Source organism: Suricata suricatta, chromosome 6, assembly GCF_006229205.1.
Source record: "Suricata suricatta isolate VVHF042 chromosome 6, meerkat_22Aug2017_6uvM2_HiC, whole genome shotgun sequence".
NCBI classification, from domain to species: Eukaryota; Metazoa; Chordata; class Mammalia; order Carnivora; family Herpestidae; genus Suricata; species Suricata suricatta.
Window position 1 is genome coordinate 43,064,013 of NC_043705.1, and position 17,366 is coordinate 43,081,378.

At 41.5% G+C, this 17,366-nt stretch overlaps 1 long non-coding RNA gene across 3 annotated transcripts in view; it reads left to right on the forward strand.

The window, feature by feature from the left end:
- Positions 1 to 12,727, forward strand: part of LOC115294641 — a 60,879-nt gene extending 48,152 nt beyond the window's left edge. The window contains exon 6 of one of the 3 annotated variants that reach the window (XR_003910029.1): positions 12,509 to 12,727. This is a non-coding gene — a long non-coding RNA (uncharacterized LOC115294641). Of the gene's footprint in view, positions 1 to 7,009; positions 7,092 to 10,746; positions 11,077 to 12,508 lie in introns of those variants that run through there. The other 2 variants (XR_003910027.1, XR_003910030.1) reach the window with 2 other exon arrangements.
- The last annotated feature ends 4,639 nt before the right edge of the window (positions 12,728 to 17,366 follow it).

The window sequence follows — 17,366 nt, forward strand, 5'->3', positions numbered from 1 at the left end:
CACCAGGTCCTCTAGAGATATCACTGTCCCAGGACTAATTTTTATGTAAATTTCTAATCTTGACAATTCTTAAACCATTATAGAAGTGTACATTCTAACTTTGATACAACATGAGGCAGAGGCCTGAGATTTTATTTTTCTGGGAACAATTTTTTCCTTTCCCATAGCCCAGAACAGTAAACTTTATCTTTTCTCTGTTAAGGTGGGGGCCCCTCAGTTCAGAGGCTACATCCTTTTGAGTATTCCAGCCTCATGAAGGTGTATTAGCACCCATTAAGTGTCTCATTGAACACATAACCTCATATCCTGGCTTGGCTGTGTATTAAAACCTAAACTACTAGCTATTACTGAGTTTGATAACAATCCATGAGGAAGCTTCAGGATCAGATCCTGAGCTTATAGCCCTTAATTTCAGGCACCTTGAGATTTTCATTTATTTTTTGGAAGTGGATATACATGAATATGATTTTTAATATATGTCCAGAATCTTAAACTATTGCAAAGTAGCTAAATGTTTCTTGGAGATAGGTGTTAGTAAGAAAAGAGAATCATGGTAATGACCTTGGAACTTACATAGAAAAAATGGCACAACTGAGAAGGAAATGAAAAACGTCAGATTATCTCTTTCATGCCCAGGTCAGGCCCTGAGAGCCTAGGCATTAACATGGTAAAAACTGATCTAGAAACCCAGGGAACCTCCAGTATCTCCCTAATGGCACTCTGAGTTCTTTGAGAGAGGCAACTGTATCTTATTTGCTATTGTATTCCTCACATCTAGTTCATACATGGCATATATTAGATGTTCAGTAGATACTTGTTGGTCAAATGAATGAGCCAGAAATAAAGCAGTGCTGTGCAAAATGGTGAGATATTTTCAAATACACAAGAATAAAGCATAATATTATATCAACACTGGTCTAAGAAGAATATAAAAAATAGTAGAAAAGGAAAATGTGAATTGAGTTATACTCATTCTTTCCAGTGTTCATCCAACAAGTATTTATTGAGTTTCCATGGTTGAATCTGGACTGTGCTAGCCGTGGAGAATGTGATAGTGAGAACAGAAGGACATGGTCTGTGCCCATGTAGGGATCTAGGGTCTGCAGACTTTAAAGGAAAACACTAAACACAAAGAAGTAAATAATAAAGACTTGGGTGGCCAAATGGTCTCTTAGTCCAGGAAAATCTGTATTCATTCCTATTGTCTCAGTGTACTTATTAAAGGTACTCCCATTCACTATCAGAAGTGTCTCAGTCTGTACAGTTTTCTTGAGTATGACTGAAAGGTATGTGGTGTTAGCAAAGTGAACAACAGAGAATCATATACTCAGAGAGTAGAAGAAACACAGACTGACCCAAAAAATGGTAGATGGAACACACAGCATATGTGACTGTGTAGGGGTGCGAGTGGGGAGCCTGCAGGCAGATAGAATAGTATGGGCATAACAGGGTACATGAAGGAATCAATAGGAAGCCTGTCTAGTTAGAATACCAAGGACAGAATGTAACGTTAAAGGATAGATGGCAGTGGACCACGTAGGCCTGTGGAATTTTATGAATTTTGGAATTTTGTTTTTATCCTTTAATCAAGGATGGAGTTGGGGGTATGTAGGGGCTTTAGTACTTGGAAAGATTCCCTTTGGCTGTGGAGTGGAGAATAGATTTGCAAAATTTCAGGAAGCTAGTTGGAAAGCTACTGCACTAGTCCAGCTAAGACATGATAGTAGCTTGAAATAGAATGGTGGTAGAGATGAAAAGAATTAAATGGATTTGAGATGAATCTAGAGGGCAAAATGAACAGAACTTGAAGATGCATTGGCTATGGAGAGAGGGGCATAGGAAGCATATAGAATAGATTTCTGGCTTATGCACCTGTGATTTACGAGGCTAGGGGATGCAGCTAGTATTAAGACTGGCATATCTATCCATCTATGTATTTACCCCTTCAAGAAACCGGCATTCATTGACGATGGTCTATGTCAGGTATTGTGGGAAATAATAAAGGTGTTTATTATGAAATCGAACCCACAGAGTACAAATACACACATATCTCTTTTACCAATTATTGTATTTTAAGCTGTGAGTAATAGAAAGCTAGGAAATTCAAGTCCAAATGTCTAAACAATGAGAACATTTATAAGTCCTCAAATGAGGAGCTCCAGGTTGGCTGATTCAGTGGTCTTCATGACATCAAGGATGTTAGTTCTTTCTGTTTTTCTACTCTGCTGTTGTTAGTTGACTTCTCCTTGACTAGTACCCTCTATGGTTGCATAACTGTTATTCCAGTTCCAAACACACATAGCTATGACAGTGTTCAGCTGCAGCGCGATGATTTTGCCCAGGTGTTTGTGTTTTTTTTTTTTTTTAAACTGAGAGACCTTTCCTAGAATCCCTCCAATAGATTCCTCCTCACATCTTAGTACACAGAATGGTCTCCCTGCTTATTCCTAAGCAAGAACTGACAAGAGAAACAGGATTGCCATGATTTGTCCAGTAAGGCACATAGCCAAGTAGAAGAGGATGCCTTGTCAAGAAAATTTGGGGTTTTGTTTACAAGGAGAAAGAGTGATGGGGTGCCTGGGTGAGCATCTGACTTTGGCTCAGATCATGATCTCCTGGTCCATACGTTTGAGCCCCCCATCAGGCTCTGTTCTGAGAGCTCAAAGCCTGGAGCCTGCTTCAGATTCTGTGTCTCCCTCTCTCTCTGCCCTTTCCCTGCTCACATTCTGTCTCTCTCTCTCTTTCAAAAATAAATAAATAATTTTTAAAAAACCATTTAGAAAAAAGGGGAAAGAGCAAAATGACTATTGAGTAGGCAATTGAGGGTGTCTGCCCTATCTATAAAGCAAGGCAGTATTCATATTGTCTTAGGAATGGTTCACTGTCGTTCAAGAGATTGAAGCAGAAGAAATCACCTTGGAGACTGGAGAAGAGGAAATGTTTCCAAGGCTGGGGAAGGTTATTAGGTTTATGTCACTCTGAAGGCAGAACCTGAGGTCTGAGATTATAACATCACTTAAAAGAATACAACATAAATCCATCGTCACCCATTGATCCTCCCGATTTCAGACATTCTCATAGCTTTCCTAAGTTCCTCCAAAGTCATACAAATACTGTTTCTTATTGTTTCTAAGCTTCACTGCACTGAAAGCAGAAGGGTTGAATAATATTTTGCATAAAATTCTGAAATATTTGTTACTTAGCTCTGGCTCAGTCCAAGCCTGACCTGTTTCTGTCATTACTGCTGGAATAGTTCTCCAGCTCTTGCCAGATTTTGAGTTGTCAGGATAATAATTTATCCATCTTGTTGTCAGATTCACAGCTAGTTTGCCTGACTCTAAAGGAATCTAAATGACTATCACTATACATGGTGTGCAACTCATATATTAAATGCATTAAATTCCAAATATCCTCCCCCTGCCATACCCCATATGCAAAGACTTAACCAAACTACTGTTGGAATTGTATATTCTCCTGTGGTGGAAACTTCTATGGCCCACCAAAGATCAGTTTTCCTCTAGTTTCCTTTAAGTGCTTAATATCAAACTGGCTCCATTCACTGACCACAGTTAGTAAGTTAGTTTCACAGGTCTCTGGGCTGTGAACTATCTTGTGTTTCTGTGTTCCTTCCATCTTCACTGCCCCAGTCAAATAATCTCACATCAGGTCTATTTGTCAAAAGAGCCTCAATTTTATGGCATGGGATATAACCTTTTTTTTTTTTTTAAGTTTGTTTATTTTGAGAGAGAGAGGCAGAGAGAGAAGGAGAGAGAGAATTCCAAGCAGGCTCCACACTGTCAGCACAGAACTTGATGTGGGGCTTAAATTCAGAACCCATGAGATCATGACCTGAGCCAAAGTCAAGAGTCAGATGGTTAACTGACTGACCCACCCAGGTGTGCCCCCCCCAATTTTTGTGGATCTGTAACCTATTTATTTTATAAATGGCCAATCATACTTTAAAGACAAGTCTCCGAATTTGCTTTTACAGGGCCAGCCAGAAGTGATTTTGCATGTTTATGAATTCATCCCATTCTGCTTCTCCCCCTTACAATGGGTCCTTTTCAAGGTTTTAACTACAAGCAATATATTAACCTCCTGACTATCCCTTTTCTTCTCTTCTAAGGAATGCTTGGAAAGGAATCCAGGTGTGGGAAGATGTTAGGTCTTTCTCAAAAGCATTCTGTGTCAAATAACAAGTGTCCAGTTGTAGTTCATATGCTAATAGTGATTTACCTGTTAAGTCAGAGGAGTAATTACTAGTTTTGAAACCAAATCATAATGCCTTTTTACAGTTGGACTTATACTCTCTTTTTCTCCCTTTCTCATTCTCCTGTCAATGTTCTTAATTACATCACCCCAGGAAAATACACAGGGAGAAAATAGAGCAAGGCATGTGAAATGGTGAAACATTTCACCTTGGTTACCACAAGCAGCCTGATAAGATTTGGTAGGTCACAGGGCAGTAGCACAACATCTGGGCTTCCTTCTCCTACTCACCTTTTTCCACCCTCAAAACTATACACATAAGTGCCAGTGAAATCAGTTAACCAAAATATATCAATTATCTCCTACTGGTTGAGGAGAGACTTGTTAAGCAAGTCACAATTTAATAACACCTCTAGATGCTCTCTCATTTGTTATTAGGTACAACCAGACCAGCAGAGAACTAGTAAACCACGCAGCCAATAGAAGAAGATGCCTGGTCAAGTAAATTCGGTGTTTTGTTTACAAGGAGAAAGAGTGGTGGGGCTCCTGTGTGGCTCAGTTGGTTAAGCAGTTGACTTTGGCTCAGGTCCCAATTCCTGGCCGTGAGCACAGAATTTTATGCTATTCCCCCAGACCCCACAGAACTGATTTTACCGGATTTGACCATAGCATTTTATCACTTCTTTTATACTTCATTGAAAGATATGGTAAGAAATGGAGTGATGAATCTTTGGATTCTACTGGCTGCTAGGATATGGTTGAAGATGTTTATCATGCAGTGCCTTCTTTATGAGGACTTACTGGGGAAAATTCCTCTTACTTTTATTATTGGAAGTGGTCATACTTTTTCTGAGAGACTTTCTTTTTTTTTAATTTATTTTTTTTAACATGCATTAATGCTTTTTTCCTTTTTAAAAAAATAGTTTATTGTCATATTGGTTTCCATACAACACCCAGTGCTCTTCCCCACAAGTGCCCTCCTCCATCACCACCACCTCTTTTCCTCCTCCCCCTTCCCCTTCAACCCTCAGTTCATTTTCAGTATTCAGTAGTCCTGAGAGACTTTCTTTCTTCCTTCCTTCCTTCCTCTCTTTCTTTCTTTCTTTCTTTCTTTCTTTCTTTCTTTCTTTCTTTCTTTCAGTGTTTATTTTTGAGGCAGAGAGACAGATCATGAGCAGGGGAGGACAGAGAGAGAGGGAGACACAGAATCTGAAGCAGGCTCCAGGCTCTGAACTGCCAGCACAGAGCCCGACGCAGGGATCAAACCCATGGACCATGAGATCATGACCTGAGCTGAAGTCAGACACTTAACCAACCAACTGAGCCACCCAGGAGCCCCTCTTCTTTCTTTTTTATTGCTTTATATTTACTTAAAAAATCTTTTTTACATTTATTTATTTTTGAGAGACAGAAAGAGACAGTGTGAACAGAGAAGGGGCAGAGAGAGAAAGAGACACAGAATCTGAAGCAGGCTCCAGGCTCTGAGCTAGCTGTCAGCACAGAGCCCGATGCGGGGCTCAAACCCACAATCAGTGAGATCATGACCTGAACCGAAGTTGGATGCTCAACCAACTGAGCCACCCAGGTGCCCCTCTTCTTTCTTTTTTAAGTCTCTTGGTCTCTGTGAATCATGTCACTGATCATGTTTCCCCTTTTGCTTTGGCTACTACAAAGTTCAAGATCATAATATTGTGGCTCATGTCTAACAAGCATCCAGCCAGGAGCTTAAGAGGTGTGTGTGTGTGTGTGTGTGTGTGTGTGTGTGTTTTCTGGAGTCATTTTTTACTCCATTCTACATTTTTTCCTACACTCACTTGACACTTCACTTATCAATTTTTTCACACAAGAGAAATTTATTTCTTGCTCACGCAGCTGTTGAATACAGGTATTTGGCAGATGGCCTTCTGTGAGGTGATTTGGGGCCCATGATCCTTACTGATCTACCATCCTCTAGAGCCTCCCATCCTCTGCATGGAGTCAGCACCTGTGTGAAGAGAGAATAAAGGAGCAGGTCTCCTGGTCTAGGGATGGAAGTTCTGTACATCATTGTTGCTGATGTTCCCGAATGTGGTCACACAGCCACCCTGAATAGTAAAGTAGGCTGAGAAATGTGATATAATATGGTCTGGGAAGAAAGGAAAATGACTATAGTGAATGACTTGCCAATATTTGTCATACAGCATGAGACATAAGGTATAAAGGAAATGGCTTACTTGTGTTACTTAAGATATTTCTGCTAAGAGCATTAGAATTATTGATGTCAGCAGAAATAACTATTATTGTTCAGCACAGAACCCCTGGGTGACTGGGGAGTTTTCTCTTTGTGACACCTTGCCTTTCTGTCCCTTCTTCTCAATTCTTCCTGTCATGGCCTTTGTTTAGGTCATTTCTAAGTTGGCTGTGCCCAGATGGAACCTCTACCTGCCTGGTCTCGAGGGGAGAACTATCTTCTGAACATGTCTTGTAGTTTTCTTTCTTCTGCAGGCTGACTGACATATTTTACTGTTACCTAATGCTGTGTAAAAAAAAAATCACCCCAAAGCTCAGTGGCTTAAAGTAGCAATAATTATTTATATCTCTTATGATCTCTGTGGGTCATAAATTTGGGGAGCAGCTTAGCTGGATGGTTTTAACTTGGGGTTTCTCATGAGGTTTCACTGCAATATCTACTGGGGTTCTTAGTCATGTAGAAACTTGATTGTGGCTTGATGATACCATGGTGGCTCATTCACATGGATGGTAAGTTGGTGCTGGCTGTTGACAAGATGACTCAGTTTCTCTCTATGTGGGCTCTCCCCAGGGCTGCTTGAGCAGCCTCCTGATGTGGTGGCTGTTGTCTCCCAGAATGAGCATTTAAGAGATGATGTACAATCCACAATGCCCTGGGTGACCTGGCCTCAGAAGTCCTGCACTATTGCCTCTGCCGCACTCTGTTGTCTACCCAGAACAGCCCTGATTCAGTGTGAGAAGAAACTACACAAGGGAATGGGTGTCAGGAAATAAAAATCATTGGAGGGCTGTTTGGGAGGCTGGCCGCCACCCGTACTTTGCATTTGGAATGTCCCTGCCTCAATCTCAGTTTTGCAAAATTATCTCCCACTTTCAATACTCGGTTTAAAGCCTATACTTTCAATGAAGTCTGTCCTGACCACTCAACAACTAGCTGTCTCCTGTTGTAACTCTTACTGTTCCTAACATACATATGGCCTTTATCATTTTGTACCTATTTTTGAAGATGTACACATGTCTTTTTGTTCAGTTGGAAGTTAAGCATTTGGAGACATGCGCTCTGTCATATAGTTAGCATTCAATAAATATTTTTTAGATGGGTGAATGAAGGACTGCATGAAGAGGACAAGCCAAAAGCCCTTGTTCTCCACCTATGGACTTTCCCCTGCTACTTGGCCTCAGCCAACTCTCTTCCCTTCAGTCCTAATTTCTTTCTGTGTAATATAAGCATAATAATACCTACCCCACATTTTAAAATATTTTTTAAAATTTATTTTTGAGAGAGAGAAAGAGGGCATGAGTGGGGGAGGGACAGTAAGAAAAGGAGGAGAGGATCCAAAGCAGGCTCTGTGCTGACACCAGAGAGCTCCATGATGGGCTCAAACCCACAAACCATAAGATCATGACCTGAGCTGAAGTCAAGGCTCAAACTAACCAGCATTGAGATCAACACCGGAACCAAAGTCAGATGCTTAAGCAACTGGGCCACCCATGCGCCCTACAGGAGTGCTTTGAGATTTGAAAGAGGTAGCCTCATGAAAGAGTTTTCAGGTATATAAACAACAAGGGCAAGGTGGGGTTAGTTACCTGGCTCATCACTGATGGCTGAGAGGTGGAGGTCACAGGTGGAGGTCACAGGTGGAGGTCAGTCAATACCTTGATTTCCTCCTCAAGGAATAGTTAACACCTGCGTCAAACTGTCAGCATATAAATGCCCTTCATTCAGCTGCTGTCAGCATAGTTCATGGCCGCCGTCAGCAAACAGGATTGCCTGGATGAGAGCTCAACCCCTTTGTAGTCCCACTCTGGAAATGTCGAAGCTCAAAGGTAAGGGTTTTTTCCTAGTGGAATTCTCAGGTGTCCTCTTCCTTTGTGTAGTATGGGTTTTCAGTGTTTCTGTTAGAGACGGTTGTCTCAGTGCAATTTTTTCTAGCCCACCCATTAAAAAGTATTATTCTAAAAATTAACATAAATTCATCTCTCTTTTTGGGGTATAGTTCATGTATTTTAATGAGCAATGAGCGTGTGGAATGATATAGCCACTACCACCACCATGGGGATACAGAGGGGCTCTTTGACCCCAGCAATTGCCTTATGTTTTCTTTGTAATTGTGACCCTTCCCCCACTCAAACCAGGGGAAGCCACTGTTCCATTCTCCATCACTGCAGTTTTGTCTTTTTGAGACAAATGGCATCCTATAGTATGCAACCCTTAGGGGTTGGTTCTTTTTACTTTACACGTCTTCAAGATTCATTTACCTTTGTTCCTTTTTCTTAATGAGTAATATTCCTTTGTAAGGATGAGGTATTTTACTTGTTACCTATTTACCTGTTGAAATGCTTTTGGAGCGAGATTTCTGGTTCACTTGGTAAATGTCCACTTAGCTTTAAAAAAACTTGTTTAAACATTTTTTTGAGAGACAGAGCATGAATGGGGAGGGGCAGAGAGAGTGGGAGACACCGAATCTGAAGCAGGCTCCAGACTCTGAGCTGTCAGCACAGAGCCTGACACAGGGCTCAAACTCACAGACTGAACTCTGAGATGATGACCTAAGCTGAAGTCGGATGCTTAGCTGATGGAGCCACCCAGGAACCCCTCCATTTAGTGTTATGTTTAGCTACAAGACTGCTTTCCAGAGTGGCTGTGCCATTCCAGATTTGCACCAGCAGTATTTGAGAGACGCATGTTTTCTTCACTGTCACCAACCCTTGGTATTGTATTTTTTAGAAACAATTCTTCTAGATAAGCAGTGGTGTTTCATGACTTTAATTTGTATTTCCCTCAAAAATGAAATGTCTGTTCAAGTCTTTGCCCACTTTCTAATTATGTTGTTTTCCTCCCGTTGAATTGCGAGAATTACCAGTGTATTTTGGATACAAGTGTATATAGATTCTGCACTAGATATGCATAAATTCATGAGATAACAGAGATTTAAAAAATGATACTTCAGATCTTGGCATACTTTCCCAAAATGTTCACTAATACTTACTTTTCAGACTCCTCGGTGCATTCTGCCCAGGTTCTATTCCTGAGAGAGAGTGGAGTGGAGTGTGCTTACCCCACTTTATCTAGAACTAGAAGCATTAGATGTAAATCATACTCTTCTTAGTCCTTCAGATTGCTGGCTTCTGTGTTCCATGAGGGTTAGAAGCAAGGCTGTTCAACTTTGTATTGTGCTCTGAGCCTGGCAGAGTGCCTTGAATGAGATTTTGTGAGTCACGTATTCGACCAGGGCACACCGGGATGGTTGTGTCTGCTGCACAAAACGGAGCCTAAGCAGGAGTTGCTGAAATGGCTGGATACATTCGGGATAGTTTGACTGTGGCCATACATCTGGGTCCTAAGTTCTGGGCGTCAGCTGGATTCCTCGGCTCCATGTGGTTCTGGGTGGCTTCTGTCTGGGCTATTGTATCTGAAAGGACTTTTTTACTCCTGTGTCTGGAGTGCCTGAAGCTAGGATGGCTAGAACAGCTAGGGATAGCTGGCAGCTTGTTGTCCATATGATTTCATTTGTGCTTCCTCACAGCATGGCAGTTTGAGAGTAGTCAGACTTCTTATATAGTAACTGGATTTCCCAAAGAAGTTTACCTACTTATTTTTAACGGTATTCTACTTGGTGGTACAAGTGCATTTTTGTAAGCTACCTTGAATTCGTTTTAGAACAAGGTGGGATATAAATATGTAAATCAAGGGAAATATAAATTGGGTATTGCGGGAAGATAAAGATGTGTGAAGTTGTTTCCCTAAAGGAGTTTAGAGTCACATTGGATGGAAAAACTGTAGTCATTAAAAGTTGGCAAGCAGTAGGAAGTGGAGAACATGTGTTTTCTAAAGAGTTGTATATACAGTGCTATAATTTTTTTTTTTTGGAGGGAGCAGTGAATACTTCAGGCATCATAAAGGAAGTGGATTTGAGCTGTTTTCCCTTAATTTTTAAAGAGAGAGAGTATTTGGACAAGCTGAGGGAGCTGGAGTAATCCAAAAAAGGAGGTGGTTTACAAAATGTAGACAATGTCGGAAAAGGGCAAGGCATAATTTGAGTCCTGGCCATCAGCCAGTTTGGTGCACTCTGTTGAGTGAAATTCTGGGAGGGCTGTTTTCTTTGCCTCTGTCCATTCACCTATCATCTGGTAAATTGTCCCTAGGTTTCGTTCTGGGCAAGCATCCTCCCACTACTCCAAGCCCAGCAGGGAACCATGGGTTTAAGGATAACCAGAGTACATTCCTTGGGATAAAATAATGACTCAAGATGTCAGCAAAATGGAAGGGTAGGAGGTCACAAAACTCCTCTCCCTTCTCCTCCCCAGCCCTGCTAGCCACCCCACCTCAAAGAAAACAGTAAATAAGGACAAACTGGAGAAAAGAGCTCAGCAATGGATTCATAAGCCACTCTAAGCCAGTGACCTACCAAGAGAATTTTGTTGGAACATTGTGTTGACCGTGACCTCAAAAGAATACTGGGGCTACTGCCCTTTTGGTACCAGGAAAGGTCTGAGGCTTCAACTCGGATGAAGCACAGAACACAGCCTAGAGATGGAGTGGGACTGAGTCCCAAGGATGTAATGCAGCCTGATTTCAGAATGCTCAGATTTCGCATACAGGAAATGAACATTTGAACCAAGTATCTGAGAAGAATGATGTGGTGAACACAGTATGTAATTAAAAGAAAATTAGTGGTTTAGGGGTAAAAACCAAAAATATGTGCAGGCTTACAAGGCCTTCTGTGATGTCATGCTAACCTGTCTTTTCACTTTTGCCTTCCCTGTATCTCCCTCCTCACCCTAAACTTGACCTGTTGTATGTACCAGATGTCCTTCTCTGAACATTCCTTGCTCTTGGAACTTCATGCCTTTGCTGATCGTCTTCCCTCTCTCAAATGGCCCTTTCTTTTTAATTTGAAAAGCTCTTTAATCATTCCTGTGGGCCCACCTAAGTGAACCTGTTCCCTACAGAATTGTCCCCCAACCCCTGTAATAATTGTATAATTCTCCATCTACTTCTCGATTATAGTATTTACTTCATTGTTTGGCACTGTTTTTGTCTTTCCCATGATTGTGTGAACTCCTTGAAGGAACAAAATCTTACAACATCCCAAATCCCTTGGAAACATTTAGCACAGTACTTAGCATCTCCTACACAGTAAGAACTTAATAGATGTTTGTGGACTAGGTAGTGAATACATTAATTAGAAATGGCTGGTAATAAATGAAGAGAGACCTTGCTGGAGCTCCCTGGCTTCTGTCTTGACTATTCTTGGAAGCTCTTCCATCTGTACCTGTGGATTACTAGGCATTTCTTACTTGATTACCATAACTTGTTTCTCCTGTGTTTTCCAGTCCCCTTTCAGAGAGGTGTGGTCATGAATGGATTTTATTTCAGTGGAGTGTACCACTTCCAGGCATGGACTTCAAAATTTCCATGGAGCATGGAAATTTGCCCATGTTTCCCATTCTACCACCTGGGGAATACCTAGAGTGACCTTGGAAACCAGAGATTAAAAGCAGCCTAGGCTCTGTAGCCTGAATCCTTAATTGACTGCATGAAACAGAACCCTTCCCCTACCCTCCTTTTTGCCAATGCAGAACACCTGCACTGAACTACTACACAGAAAGAGACTTCCCTGTGTCAGCCACTGTACTTTGGGGGTCTTTTTTGTTTTGTTTTGTTTTCAAACAAACTTTGCTCTGACTCATATAGGACTCAATAGAATTTTCTCAGTTAAACTAGATTCTGAATATGGTGAATATTATACACAAAGCAGGACTTGATTCTGGAAAGCCTGCCTGTTGTCTCTGGCCTTTTCTTTTTTTGAAAAAGCTCACTCATGGTATGAGGCAGCTGGGCATAGTTTTAGAGCAGTAGGCTGAAGGTGAGCAGGTTACTTCTATTTATGTGTTTGTCTCCCACTGGCTTTGGGTTCCCAGCCAAGGAAAATGACAGCATGGATGCTAAAACAGCCACCCAAGGGGAAAACCCATAAAAGCAAAAACAATCACCCCGGCAGAAATGCAGGTGATGGTGATTTCTGCTGCAAGAGAGAATAATGTTCTTATGTCTCCTCTCTTCCAGGCTTCACTAGTCTTAATGCATGATGCCTTCCAACCCTACAGAGTCTGTTTACTGATTCCAGGTGTGGCCGACTGTGAGGATCATTTGACCTTTCTCTGGTGCAGGCAGACTGCAGATGTACCAATCAAAATGTCTGTCCTTGTCAGTATCAACTTTGTAAGCCATGGGATGAATATTGAGTTTACGTAAAGACAAAAAAAAAAAAAAAAGTCACAAGGAACAGCACTATTGCTGGAACTCAACAACTGGTGTTTCCAAATTGCAGACTTTCCTAGCCTCAAGTATAATCTCTTTTTATAGAGTCTGTCCCCAACACACCCACATCCTGTGAATAGGGGCTTCTTGAGTGTCCATTGCCCACCCAGCAGAGGGATAGCTATTTCTTACCTTCTTCTACCAGACTTTTCTGTGTTTGCTTATGTGGGGAATGCATTACAGCAGTTGCTTCTCAGGGCCAAAGTTCTCAAAGAGTCAGAGATCCCGAATTCTTCATGCAAGGGATTAGCACTTCCCTCACCCTCCTCACTGGAATCTGTTGTTAAGGTAGACACCTTTCATGTCTCTAGGACTGGATGCCCCATTATCTGGCCCCAGGCCCTAAAAGAATTGCTACCACAGACATTTAAGTAGGCATCAGGATCTCTTGGAGAATGTATTTTGAGTGTTGGTTTGCACCGTTTGCTCCATAGGATTCTGGTTCATGGCATAGCAGGCAGGGTCCAAGATTCTGCAGTTGTAATTGGCGCTCCAGGCAAATTTGATGCTAGTGGATCTGAGGTCACACATTTAGGAACATCCTTTCCAATTGGCTGTTGAGTAATCTTTTTAAAACACAATTAGCTTCATAAAATGCCTAAACATTTTTTTTTGAAGGCTTTAGGTGCCAACAGGATCTGGTCCAGACTCCTTAGATGACTAACGAGGGCTCATTAAGAAGTGGCCCTTCTTTCTCTAGCTTCACCTCTTAACACCTGTTCCCTTTGTCCTCTTCATTTCCATCATTTTCAGGATCTGCTGGTACTGCTTTTCACTGTTCTGTGAATGTTACTCTCTGTCTGGAACACTCTTGCCCCTCTTTCTACTGAATCTTTATCTGGCTAACCTATAGGCAGTCTATACCTCCTTTCTCCTTGGGAACTTTTTTCTTTTTTTTCTAAGGAAGTGCCTCACATCTTGCTTATGGCTCCCTGACTGCCTCCCTGGGGAGAGCACTGAGCACTGTGTGTGGGCTCACCCTTCACTGGTCTTTGTCTCTCACCAAAGCCAGGGCTTTCATGGCAGGAATCATGGACTTATTTTCCAGTCCCTGAGACGTTTGGTTAATGGATGGGAATGTGGTGGGCAGAAGAGAGCCTTTGGGTCAGCTGTTAGAGGTCTCAGCCTATAAAGGATCACCAAACATCACTAGAATAACTTGGCAACTGCTTCTGCTCCCACCAGAAGCTCTCATCATTTCTTGCTCAAAAAGTTCACTGCAAGGAAAGTACTATGGAGAAAGCAAGCAGTAGAGCTCGGCGTGAATATTCGATGCATGCACTTCGTAATCCACACAATTAACCCCCAAAGCCATGTTCACTCTTACTCCCCTGAGGAAACAAAGCAAATAAAAAAAGAAAATAAGCAATGTTAAGAATAGGAAGTACTTGCTCCCTCTGAGAATTCAGAATGTGGGTGCCCACCATCAATTAATACCAGTGAAGTAACAGGGTATTCTCTGGAGGGAAATGTGGAAAAGGGAGGCACTTGCTTTTGAGCTGTGTGAATAATGAGCCTACGGAAAGCCAGTATCTTTATTTTGCAGGCTGTTGCTAACTTCTCGTCAATACCACTCGTGCATTTCCTTCCAGTAGCTTCTAGCCTCCCAGGGAACAACAGAGCCCTGCCATTCCCCTAGCTTCCCCAGAGCCTGCGAAGCAGACGTCCCTGATCCCATTCTGTAAATGGGAAAACAGAGGCTCAGAGGTTGAGTGATTTATTTAAAGTGCAGTATAAGCAAGTAAAGAAGCCAGCAGGAGATAAGAGCTTGTCTAACTCCCCAGTCAATTTTCAGTTCCCCAGATAACAAAGAACTTAAATAAACCTACATCAACACCATATGGTATCAGCAAAGCAGGGAGATGTTGGGCACTTGTATTAAAATGTGCTATAAAGGAAAGATAGTTTGTATGTGTGAATAGTCAGGGAGCAAACCATAATTTTGATAATTCTCATCATTTTTAGTTCAGTAACCCAGGATGACCCAAGTTTTGATGAGCTAGACAACTTTACTAGTAACCTATCCAATCCTTATTTTTAACACAAATTATAATAAGTTAAAATTGTCATGAATACTCAATAGGTAACAACTTAATTAAGCATGCTTAGAATACTGCTTATAAATATTCTTCTTGGTGGGAAATCTTGAGGTCCCTTTCAAGAACTTGCCTTGAATTTTGAAATGAAAATATATTTTATTGTGTTCTTGCATGATAAGCTGTTTCAGAGTTTTCCTCGATGCCAGTAGGAAATGTAGATTTGGTTAAGCTACACTGCAAACCTGTTAACCTATAACAGCCACCAACTAATCCAATGTACGACCCCCTGGACACAGTGATGCATCCCACCAGGCTGCCATCAGGGCAAATACGATTTGTCTATAGAATTAGGCTTCGCAGTTAGAGTCCCTGCTTTGGGTGTGATATCCTGTGGACTGCACACAGATTTAGTGTCCCCAAACAGATGGGCTTTCCCTTTATGGGCCACTCTTAAGTTTTCTAGGCAAACTGCAGCTGCGCTAATGTCCCTTTGTGTAAAGGGGTGTTGATGTTGAACCACTTCCCTTTACCTGATGGGTATTCAGAGTTTTGAGCCAGGGACACCTGGGATCTACCAACATCTGCAGAAAAGGAAAATTCCCTTCTTTGTGCTCTTTAGTGTGAGCGGCAGGAAAAGCTTCTCTGGATAGCAGTGAGGGTCTTTAGTTGCAAACAACAAACTGTAGCTAGTGGAAGCAGGATGGGGACTTTGGCAAAGGATTGGTGGTGGTTCATGGAGTTTCTAGGAGGCCACATTAGCAAGCTAGAAGGGTTTGCAGATAGGAGCAGTGCCCATGCCATACTGCCAGAGTGTTCCACAGAAGTCCTGCTGCTTCCCAAAGCTGGATGAGTCTCCACCTTCCTACCAGAATGTTTTCCCCGTGGCATTGTCTCCTTTATTCTTTCAGTCTAAGTATCATCAGCTCTTGGTAAATTGATGACAACTAGCTCACATTTTTGAAAACCTATCTCTAGCTGCAAAGGAAGCTGGGAAAGCAAGTATCTCACTTCTTCTTTGGGCAGGCAAAAGATTTCCCAAACACCGAAAGGGTGTTCAAAATATAGATGGCGACCCACAACATAAAATATGTCTATTATTTTGACTATTTTACTATTTAACAGCCCTATAAACTTTTCTCCATACTAAAAATCTGACCACCTCCAATCTCAAGAAATAAATGCTTTAGCCTAACATCATGCAGTAATTCCTTGAACAACTGAAAAATGTGCCCACCTTCTCCTCAAAAGGGAGATCAAATCTTGTCACTTGTTCGATCAACTTCTTAGCTCATGTCACCAGGGGATGTTCACCTTCTCCGATTCTGTTGCAATCCCATCTTAATATTCAGTGGCCCAGAGACTAAAATGTAAAGTTTATTACAGCTTGATGTTACCCACATACCCTATAGAAAATGGAAGGGAAACAGAAGAAGAGAAAGAAGGAAGAATAGTCCATATATATATGTATATGTACATATGTGTATATACATATATATATGTATATATACATATATATGTATATGTACATGGAAAGGAAGAGAAATAAATGGCTGCTATTATCATTGTAGCTGCACGTGGTCTAATGCATGTGTATGGTTTAAATGACCTCTTTCGCCACACCCACGCCATGTTCTTTTTGTCTTCAGAACCTATGTATCGACACATTATGATTCTTTACCTGACAAGGCGATTTCAACTTTAATTTCTAAACCATCAGAACCTCCTCTTAGTGATCCTTCATATGTATGGTTGCCACTGAATTTTACCAGTGGACATAACTGTACAGAGGGACCCAAAAGGATCTCTTGGGTTCTCAAAATGTTCCTTCGACAAAATGGCATAAACTCCCCCATATCGACTTGTTAATCAGAGTCCATCATCCCAGTCAACACTGTAAACTCCTTTACTACCTTTTGTATCCCCAGTGGCACGAAATGCTAAAATATCCTCCTGACGAGAGGAAGTTTCATTTTCTAATTCGATGAAAACGTCCATGTTCCTGGTGGAACTATTCTTCCCTCGGCCACCAAGACATGAACACGGGCAGTGCTCATAATTGCAGGGATTCAAAACAAAACTTTTTCAATAAGATCATTAGATATAATATTGAGATCTGCTCTCTTGTTTGTACTTTTTGGTTTCAAATTCTGTGTGTTTTGGTTCTAGAAAGGAAAATAGTATCCTAAATTTATCATGGTTCAGAGAACGTACTACATCTTATACATACCACCCCAAACTCCTAAGGGGTGTTGCTCAGCTGGCACCAGCTGGCATCATACCCAAGAATTCAGTAGGTCTTTTCCACTATTCTGCAAATCCAGTTGCTTTTTGTTGGTAGACCACCGGAAATCAGAATTTTCTGAATCATTGAAGGCTTCTTAAGGATTCTCAGTGAAAATTTTCTAGGTCCCATTCTTCCCTACTAAGGTCCTGGTAGAAGACACTTAGGTAAGCTATGATTTCAATTGACCTTAAAATTTGCCAGTTCCATCAGGATTAAGCTCAAACTTTAGCCCTGTACCTGAAAAGTACTAGCAGGTACCATACTAGAAGGACCCCATTGT